The 10,464-nt window shown below is 42.0% G+C and overlaps 1 protein-coding gene across 9 annotated transcripts in view; it reads right to left on the minus strand.

Moving 5' to 3' along the window:
• Positions 1–10,449, minus strand: part of TRIP12 (thyroid hormone receptor interactor 12) — a 76,295-nt gene extending 65,846 nt beyond the window's left edge. For 6 of the 9 annotated variants that reach the window (XM_064721630.1, XM_064721629.1, XM_064721627.1 and 3 more), the window contains exon 1: positions 9,991–10,198. The gene's annotated coding sequence lies outside the window, so the exon portion shown is untranslated. Of the gene's footprint in view, positions 1–9,752; positions 9,842–9,990; positions 10,200–10,337 lie in introns of those variants that run through there. The other 3 variants (XM_064721623.1, XM_064721625.1, XM_064721622.1) reach the window with 3 other exon arrangements.
• Positions 10,450–10,464: the final 15 nt, after the last annotated feature.

The raw sequence follows: 10,464 nt of genomic DNA on the forward strand, positions 1-10,464 counted from the left end.
ATTCCAGAAGCAAAATATTTTGGTTTTTGACAGCAGAACTCTGGACACTTGTTTCTGTTTCCTGGCTCACAGAAGAGAGGTCATTCATATTTTATTTCTGTTTTGTTAAACCCAAGACTATTTAAATTGCTTTTAAGTAGCATCCAAACTGATTGCATCATTGCACAAATTTAACAGAAAGTGTTTGTAATGATAGAAGACTATTACCCATAGAAGAAAACTATGAACTAAGATTAAAGCTTTGTTATTATTGCCTTGCTTATTTACAAATAACTACACAGGTGATATGGTTATCTGAACACAGAGCTCTTCCCTTAAAACTTCCCTTTTTCCAAAATCATCAAAACTTGCAAGTCCCCTTTTCTCTCCTCTGTCCCTCTCCCAAAATAGTAAGGATATATGCAAATATGGAACAGTAAATGATTTTAAAGAGACACTTGCAATGCTATGAAGTACAATATTACCACTCAATATGGAGATGCTGTACTTCAGTACTGAACCCAAAAAGCATTTTCTGTAAGCCAAACCCCATCAGCCTGTTCCAGTTCCTTCCACAGTGATGCAGCAGGGGAATGGGAGAGGAGGTGTGGAAGAGGAACCAATGCTTAGGTGTATGCACCATTATGAGAATTCTCAGTGCTTATCTGAAATACTCTACCCCATCACAGTGGGCCTTTGTCAAGAGACATGAATTCCAGCTGAAAACCAGAAGGGTGATCTTAAAGAAGTTAACTAATAAAACCTGCACTATTTAGCCTGGCAACAAGGCTGTACATACTTTCAGTAAGTGCCAATACTAAAACATCAACAGAAGAAAATGAAGAGAGGAATAGTATTGACACAGTTAGCAGGCAAACAGTTAAGAGAAACTTTCAGACTGGAAACTAGATGATCCTAAATTTTGAGACATGACATGCTGAAAGAATATCCCAGGAGGACTTAAGAATTAAAAAGGCAAGTATGACATTGTCCTTACAGACAACTAAGAAGTTCTGTTGTCCTACTATGCCCACCAGAGAGGAGATGCTCATGCTGCTCAGGTACAAAAATCTCTTTCAAGGCTCAGTTCCCACAAAAAGCTAGTCCCCCCTTTGGGCCTTTTGGCTAAGGAAGTAACTAAAACACCATTCTTGCTATACTAACATACATCCTCTTTCTCAGAACGTGTAAGAAGTTAGAGAAGACACTGCAAAGAAGCCAACACCTCTATTATCTACAATTTGAGAAGCTTTTCCTGTCTTTCTTGTCCCATGGTACCTACCACTGAAGCTCTGTTATGACTGAAGAGAGGAAACTTGTCCCCACACCTTCTCCTGGGAAAGAGGAGGGGAGGCAGAAGACTGCCCTCCACAAAGCAAGTTATTGCAGTAAGCAGCAAGTTCTAGGATTTAAAAATAAAAAACCACAAACCATATACCACCCTTTTGGATAGGGTTAGTCTGTGCAGAGGTTGTTTATCCAGCTTGATCCTTCTATTGCTGTGTCACTCTGTGCCCATATGTTCATGTTTGATATCTGCCACATGGAAGGGGGGGGGGGGGGGGGGGGAGGAAACTTGCCAAAGTTAATATATTCCAAAAGCCAAACCAGTTATTCCATTTGTGGAAAGAGTTCCGTGTAGAACCAGCAGACAAAAACATAGGAATCCTATGACAGTGCTGAGAAATTTTGTAACTGAGTTGCTAACATTCAACTCAAATGATGTTTCAGAGTGAGTTACACAACAGAGAAAGTCAAAATACTAACTGAATTCTGCTGTTAGATCAATTAGCACTATCACTGTTATCTGGTTTTGATTTGCCATCTTACTGAGCTGACTTTCCAAGAAGCCTGACATCATCTTGGTGAAGGAAAACAGTATTGCAAATCTGTGAGTCTAAGGAAGAAACCATTTCTTAGCTGAAGGGGAACAGCTTTTAAATTAAAACACACTACACAATTTGGTAATGCAGAGCAATCTACATGGCTTACTTGTGATAGAGGTTTTTAAGATACTCCAACACCACTAAAATAGGTTAAAAATTATTTCAATTAAAATTAATTTATTAAAATAATAGTACAGAGGAGTCCTAACAGGGTTTCAGGTAATTGCAAGGTAGATGTGAAACCAACAAACAGATGCCACAAACAGAAGCAACGCTAGTTTAGCACAGGCAGACTGCTGATAACAGGTTGAGGGAGTGTTCCTGATAACACTACAGGTACTACCAGCAAGAATCACAGTTTGCATTCAAGTGTGAGATCTCAATCTGATATAAACCCAAGATTTCATCTGAATAAAATAACGAATGAAAAAGTTTTGAAAAACAGATGATACAATTTTTATCCATTACTTGTTACTTAATAGGAATCTACTTTATTTAAACTACAAGAAGAGTTTTAACAGCTTTTGGCTAAGTCTGTAACAGAGGAATAGCGGGGAATACACTTTACTCCAGGCAATCTCTGAAGTCATGAAGCACAGCAACAAGTATGGTCACTGCACTGTAGTTTGAAAGTGACAGATTGAGATTACTTGGCCTATCACTGCAGTGGAGTCTCAAAGGCAACTTCACATGTTGTTTAAGTGTAGTCCCAAAAATTAACTCATCACTACTTTCCTATTTACCCCCAGTTTTTAAAGTTCTCAGGTTCTAGCTTAATTGAGTTCTTCTCCATAAAGCACAATAAAATTGGAATTGTCAGTGCTCATTCTGTTCCAACTCTGGTTTGAGTTGGATAATACATCAAGAACCTCTAAACTCTTTAAAAAAAAAAAGTATGATCATAATTCTCAAATGTCAACATTAACCAAAGGCATTAAAGTGGTACCATTCCTTCACATCCTAAATTTCATCTTTCCTCTTCACAGCTAATCTGAAGAGAGCTCACTCTCTACCCACTCCACGCAGCATTTAAATGTGCAGACTGAGGTGTGCAATGGCATTTCCCTTAACATGCTTCTTCCAATTCTAGTTACAAAGTGCTGGTGAAAGCTCTGAGGGGCTGTCCAGAGTCAGGTATCCAGCAAGGGTATGTTCATTTGCAAGTCTACAAATATGCAGCAGAATTGTATCAATTTAAGAACTGCCACGGAAGAAATCTGACAAACACATATTTCCTATCTTACCTTTGGCAAAGGAATGTATCTGTTCTTCAGCCAAACTTCTTGTAACTGAGCAAGGGAGTGAAACTAACTTCTTAATCTACAATCTTAAGGTATAACTCAAATTTTAATTTTTATTACCAGCCTTTTATTGTAGACTACTGTCTGCTAAATATAAAAGGCAGAATATTACCAAAGTTAAGATATGGCAACATCCATTATCATCATATGAACTTGAAAAACACTGTAGAATAGACTGCAGCAGATCTTTAAAGTACAAGCTGCAACACTTGAATTTGTGGCTTAAAGTTTGCCAAAGTTATGTAGCTTCCATCCCCTTCATTAAATGAGATTCAGCTGAAATTGTTTTCTCCAGCTGTTTAACTTAAAGATCTCATATGTACCTACCTAGCTATGCAGCTGCTTCACAGGTGCCATTCACTCAGGCTTATTGACACAGCTTATGACTGGTCCTTGTTCCGCTGAGCAATTTCCTACCTTCCCCTCACCCCTGTGCAATGGACCTGAAACAACTGCAAGCTCAAGACAAGTGAAGTTTTAAGGAGAAATTACAGTTTGCAGTCAGTCAGTTGATTATAAATAAAGTGTATTCCCAAAATAAAGAGGAAGAAAACACTCACTCTCTAGGGAAGACAGAGTTCCAAGTTTAAATTCAGCATACAGCCTATTAACATGCCCCTCAGTTACTTTCTTCATTTGTCCTCTTGAAATGCACAGCCACATCTCACCGGTGATCAGAAGATTCAGTTACACTGCACACACCTTCCAGGACAGGACACTCCCTACACTGAATAAGCTAATTACATAAGGGATTTGACACTAGAAGACACAGAACATTATTAACGTGGATAAGATGCCATCCTCTAGCCCTGACATTAACCACATCTTACAATGTTACCTTGTCCAAAAACACTCATCTACCACATATTCCACAAAAGCATATATAATGTAAAGAGAGCTTCTCCTCACTAACTGCAGGAGTTAAAGTAAGCAACTAATCATTATACCAGTATCAAGGACATGTAATTCAAGTCCCTTGATGAGTGGGTGGGATGCAGGTGTGTGTTTTTCCTTTTCTTTAGGGCTGGAGGGAAGGGGGAGGAGGGCAGCCATGGGGGATATTGGAGTCCTCCCTGACTAGCGTTACTATGCATTGTTTCCATCTTTTCTTTTTTGGTGCCTCAACTCATTTATGTTGCTCCTGATCCTACAAAAACTCAATGTTTTCAACTCAGAAGATACTATACAAGAGTGTATTTTTTATTTACATGTTTATTAACCTGTACTTTTACATCTAAGCAGTCTTGGACTAGAGCAGAGGTACAGAACAGACTTCAAATGCATAAAAGCCCAGGTACAGCAAGATCCTTTCTCCTGCCCAGAGGTGCTAAGACAAACTATCACAAGCTCAAAGTAAGACAAGTAAGACAGAGAAGGAGAAAAATGAGGGAGAACAGAACGGCATACATGCTTTCCAAAAGAAAACACAGCTAAATCTACACCTAGTTACCTTGGGGCATGAGTTTGTCACAGACCTATTTTTCCTAATAGTTTTACTATTAAAAGCTACACCTGAAAATCAAGGTAAAAAATTAGTTACTGCTCTGCATTAACAAAAACTGGTATTAACCATGCTTCAAAAGTCAGCCACAAAACTGACACAGGTGCACACTGTCAGTATTAAGTCTAATGCCCATCTCAGGCAGCCTTCTAAAAGTTTAACACTTTTGTTCCCAAAAAAACACACATACCTCAGAAAACAAAGAACACATTTGTATTATTTTATTTCCAGCTTTACAAAAGTCTAATCTTTGCACTTCTTTACATTCCTTCTTTACATTAAGTTTAGTTATTTAGACTTCATGAAACACAAGTTGTCAGCAACAAGTTCCTCTGAAAGCAGAATAAAAGTGAAATATACTTTGCCTTTCAGATCTTAAAAAAAAGCCATCTTATTTGAAAAGTACCAGGGACCTCAGCTTCCAATTTGAAACACCAAATTGCTCCCTACAACTCAAGGTTCACATTCCAGAAGATGACTCAGACCCTTTCATACCTTTCATGAAGGTCAGATCTTTGCATTTCAGCATGTGCACTTTCTTGTGGACACTGTCAAGGCAAATCATATAGAAAACACTCAAGAAAATGGGATTTTTTTCCCCCTCTAGTCCATAAGCCAGAATAATATTACTACACACTGATAGAATCATTCCAGTTTCTTCTCCAAAAATACCTTTGTACGTTTGTAAGGTTTGGGGTTTTTTCTCCTTTCTTACCACTGAAGAAAACAGACCTCCTTTTAGCAGGCTGTAATCAATGAAAAACTACTCAAGGGTGTAAAAAGTCAAATGTGAGAAGGGCCAAGTAACATCCTGAGGTTTCCAAAGAGGCTTTTCTGCAGAAACTGAGGGCAACCATGGCTTGAACATCATTGCTAATATTTCTCATGTATATTGAAGTCCAATATTAAACTACCATGATTAACCTTTCTGATAATACACCTAAGTTTTCCATTTCTCCTACATGAAAACAATATTTCCATTTTTCCTTACAGAGTTGACCATCTACTGCTCCCAGGGCAGTTTGCTGCCATATTTGTACCAAGTACCTTCATGAATGAATTTAGACTGGCAACAGTCAGTACCTTGCAAGACAAGCATCATCACAGACAAGGAGAGTAAAGAGATTGGTTCTGTATGCTTGAACCCTGACTGCCAGACAGAACTGAAGGAGAATGTGCACATTTACACATTTACATATTTACAATTGCTCCTCAAGCTGATCTTCATACAAAAGCAACCACTGCTGGTATCTGAAAGCAGGCAGGAAAAGCCAGCTGACTTGGCCCTGTCCTCCACAGACACTGTACATTTGATAGGTAGCTAAAATTTCTCTGTTTGCAGAAGAAAACTTTAAAACATGAATTCAGCAACTGTTTTGTTAAAAAAAGCAATCCTGAGACAAGTGGCTACATACAAGCATTTTTGTCATTATTGCTCACCACTGAGAACTCTGAAAATAGTTGTGCTCCTTGAGAAGCACTTTATTTCATATAAACTGAAAAAAAACTACATGAGCAGGAAAAAAAAGTTAATATGACTTTGCTTTGCAGTTACCAACTTCATGTCCTGAGTTAAAACTGATCTATGGAAACCCCCAGCAAGGAGATGCTTCATATACTACCATAAATCTGTTGCGATACCATGTAGTAATTAAAATATTAACAGCACATTTAAAAAATTACTTTTTCAGAAAACTAAGCATACTCACCCCCAAAGCTAATATATTACTACATTAAAAAAAAAAAAAAATCCACTGTGGTACCACCTTCAGAGTCACTACTGAATGGGGCAGTGATACCTTGATGAAAAGAGTATAACAGAGTCAACCAAGGGCTTTACAGGGAATGTTACTAATTTGACAGGTGATGAACAGGACACTGATCATCCAACAGGCCAATGGGAGATCCCAGAAACACCCTGGGTTAAGTTTTTGCCAAAGCTCTAGTTCACCATGTTGTACAACTTTAGTATTTGATTATTGATTTTTGTCACAAAAATTTAGTCTCGGTGTGACAAAAGACAGATCCATGACCAAAAGTGTTCTACATGATGCTACCCAAGTGGTTTGTTAGAAAACATAGCACGGCCTATAACTACAAGATTAACACAGAGCTGTGAGATTCATTTAGCTGCAAATTAGGAACAAACATATAGTTTACTTCCTAACTTTGCTACTTCTGCTTCATCACTTAGAAACAAAAGGAATTTAATCAAGTTATGCTTCTGGACTGGTGCAGGTAAGTAATTGTGTAAGGATCTACATGGAAATTGATCATGTCTCCACTGGTGGCATTAAAGACAAATGCATCTTATTTTTGCTAAGCTGCTGCAGAAGGAATAGTGTTGTTGTCACCTATGGCTTTAGGCCTCAAATTTAGGAATGATTTTATAAGAAAAAGTTTTCATTACAGGATTTTTTCTGTAATATTTACACTCTGGGTTTGAAGACAGTCAAAGTACAATACAAAAAGGAAAACTAAAACTAAAAAAAAAAAAAAAAAAAAAAAACCACACACACACACAAAAACTTGTGCATAATTCCTGATTAGGAATGACAACTTTGATTATTCATTTACTGGGAAGATGCAGAATATTTCCCCTAATGGTCACTTTGACCTGAAAAACTTTTGCACGACATCAAAAGACTCCATTTTCATAAGCTCTTACTCAACAGGTTGGCACTCCTACTGAAGTAGATCTGCTATATTAATAAGCAGTAATGTCACACTGTGGATGACCTACAATCTTTCTACTAACAGCTAAGACATGTTTAGGTTTCTACCTATGCAACCATCTGGAGACTGAAGTCTTAAAGATTGTTAGCTCAAGTTTACTACTAATTTTTCTCAGAAAAACCCTAAGAAGGGAAAAAAAAATCTGATTACCTCTATTTCTAATATAACAATAAGACACACCAAACAATAAAACTTAAAAACACCTTTGCATTTAAGATCAAAAGAACTGAGCTGCTCACAATCAGCTGCATTTTAAAAATACAGAAACTACTACAAGTTAAAAACATGTATATTGCCAAAAACTTTAGGCATAATTTTCAGAATTTATTCCCCAGACCACTGTTTTAAATTTCTTAGTTCAAATACAACATATTTTGTTAAAATATCAGCTGCAAAAACTGAAATACAAGCATTTTCATAAATACATTTAACTCCTGTTGATATTTATTAAGTAGGCTACCAAAAAATATATAGATATAGTTATTTTCCAGCACCTTCATGTCCATTACATATATTTTTGCATACATAAAATGCAACTTGCTTAAAAACTTATAGCTTAACAAAAACCTTAATAAATCTCAGAAACCTCAGAATTCAAATACCAAAATAATTTTTAAAAAATTAAAAAGAAAAAAACAATCCCAAACCAGAACCCCAACTCTGTACAATTAGAATTGTAGTTCTGAGAGTGAAGAGAGAGAACTGAAGAGACTACACCAGAGATAAACAGAAATAATCACAGGAATGCTTGCTAGCTTTTGAAGTCTTATAAAAGTATATCTTACAAAAGTATACAGTGTCAGTTCTCACAAGAAAATATTGAAAAATTTATTTAAGTGCTCAGAATTCCTCTTCTTTCTCATTATGATAGAAGTACTTGATATTTATCAGCTGGTTACTACTCAATTCCTCTTTATGGCAGCCTTTAAAGCAGCAGGAAGCTCAAAATTCGTATTACACAAAACAAAGCAGTGGAAGTTGGTCCGAGTTAAGTTTTGCATTACACTGTTAGAAGCTCTGAATCAGTATTATTTCTGCTGAATGAGGCAGGAAGAAAAAAAAAAAAACAACCTGAACTCTTTTTAGAGGAAAAAAAGAATTTAAAATAAAAATTATTACTGGATTGCTACACATAATAAAAACACTCCCAAAACAAACTACACACTCTCTGAAAGCGTTCCTAAGTTCTATGCCAGACTTACAGAATAAATTTAGGCCAGTACCAAGCACTCATTTCTTCCCCGTGTGTAAATGCGACACAATCAGGCCTCACATGCAGGCCTCTCTCTCCAACACAGGCAGGACCTTTGTTCGATACGTCGATGTTTTTCCCCCAAAGCCCTTGACATAACTTTCCATTCTTTCCCCTATTATTTTCCGGTTCCCCGTCTAGACTTTGGGACTGCCGAGCCGAGCAAACCCCCGCCTGCCGGAGAGCCCGAGCACTCGGAAGGGGGAAGGGGGAACAATAAAAAAGTTGGACACAGGAAGACAGGCCTGCAGGTCTGCCGAGAGCCCCGGCCTGGGTTCCTTCCCTTGCCCGGATCCCCGGGGCAGCAGCCGGGAGCCCCAGCGCCAGCAGCCCCCTGGAACTTGTGCCACGACCCAGCCCCCCGGGAGAAGGGAAGGAGGAAGAGCCAGGCAGGAAAGGCAGAACCCAGCGTTTGATCAGCCTCCAAGTACGACGCATTATGCAAGCAAACGCAAGGACCAGGCAACTTGCTTCTTGACTGAAAACAAGAAAAACATCAGCTCGAAAACATTTAGCTGCGAAAATAATCCCTTTCGTGGGCAGCCAGCTTTGTGACTCCGACCCCACGGGCGCCTCCGTTTTCTGCCCACCTTCTTCCTCCCCCCAAAAAAGCTTGTGAAATATGGACGTCGGCCGATTGTTTAGCATTTTTACCGAGCTGGGCAGGAGGGAAAGAAAAAGAAAATGCTATTTTTTTTTCCTTTAAGATATTCCCTAGCTTCTTTAGAAGGGAACAAAAAATAAAAGGGGGGTGGGAAAGAAAGGACCACTAAGGAAAAGGGGGCCAAGCGGAGTGGGGGAGGGAAGACAGGGAAGGGCATCGAAATCGGCACGGCAGTGTCAACACTGACACTGCCCTTTTGTATCAGCAGCCACATAGGGCCCGCCGAGGGGCGGCCGCGCTGCCGTCCCCCTCCTCGCCAGGCGGCCCGGGAGAGGCCAGGTGGCCCCCGGCACCCCTGCCCGGGGTGGGGGGGCGAAGGATATCCCTGCAGCGGGCTCAGGGACTGCCTGGCCATTTTGTCAGCTCCGTTTCCACCCCTTCCTTGCACGGCGAGGGCCCCATTCCACTCCTCCGGGCCGCCCCATACACTCACCAGCACGGCGCCGCGTCGTTCCCGGCTCCCATTCGCCCCCCCACCCCCATCCGCAACAATGCTCCGGGATGGCGCCGCTCCCCTCCCCCTGCCCCGGGCCGCCAGGAAGGGCAGCTCGGCTAATGCCAGGATGACACAACAGGCCCGGCCCGGAGTCGCCGAGGGGCCCAGCGAGCGCCCCGCCGCCCCGCGCCCGCCTCCCCGGCGCCCCCCGACCGAGCGGAGGGGCCCCGGGTACCTAGTTTGTCCCGGTGCGGCCTCCGCAGACGCTCCGTGCCTCCCTCCTCCCGGCAGCAGCCGCCTCGCTTCCCTTCAATTATCAGCTGAAGCCGCAGCACCGAGCGACGCCTCGTCCGCCGCCTCCGCCGCCGAACCCCTTCCAGCGGCGCGAGGGGGAGGCCGCGGGACTACTTTCTCCTGGCGCCGGGGCCCCGCCGGGGCCCGCGCGCGCCCCGGGCCGGCGGGCGGCCCCTGCCCCGGCTGCCGCCCCCCGCGCAGCCCCCGCCGCGGCCCGGAGCGCGGCCCGCTCGCTGCGCTCGCCGGAGCCGCTGGCGGCGGTCGGTATCCCTCCGCCGGGGTCGTCACCTCGGGTCCGCGGGAATGTCCCCCCTCGGGGCGGCCAGGGGGCGGCCGGGGCGCGGGTCGCTGGTGGCACCGGCGGCGGGGGTCAGACCCTGCCCGGCACCGCGGGGCCGCCGCGGCTGCTCCTTTA

Source organism: Zonotrichia leucophrys, chromosome 9 (genome assembly GCF_028769735.1).
Source record: "Zonotrichia leucophrys gambelii isolate GWCS_2022_RI chromosome 9, RI_Zleu_2.0, whole genome shotgun sequence".
Classification (NCBI taxonomy): domain Eukaryota; kingdom Metazoa; phylum Chordata; class Aves; order Passeriformes; family Passerellidae; genus Zonotrichia; species Zonotrichia leucophrys.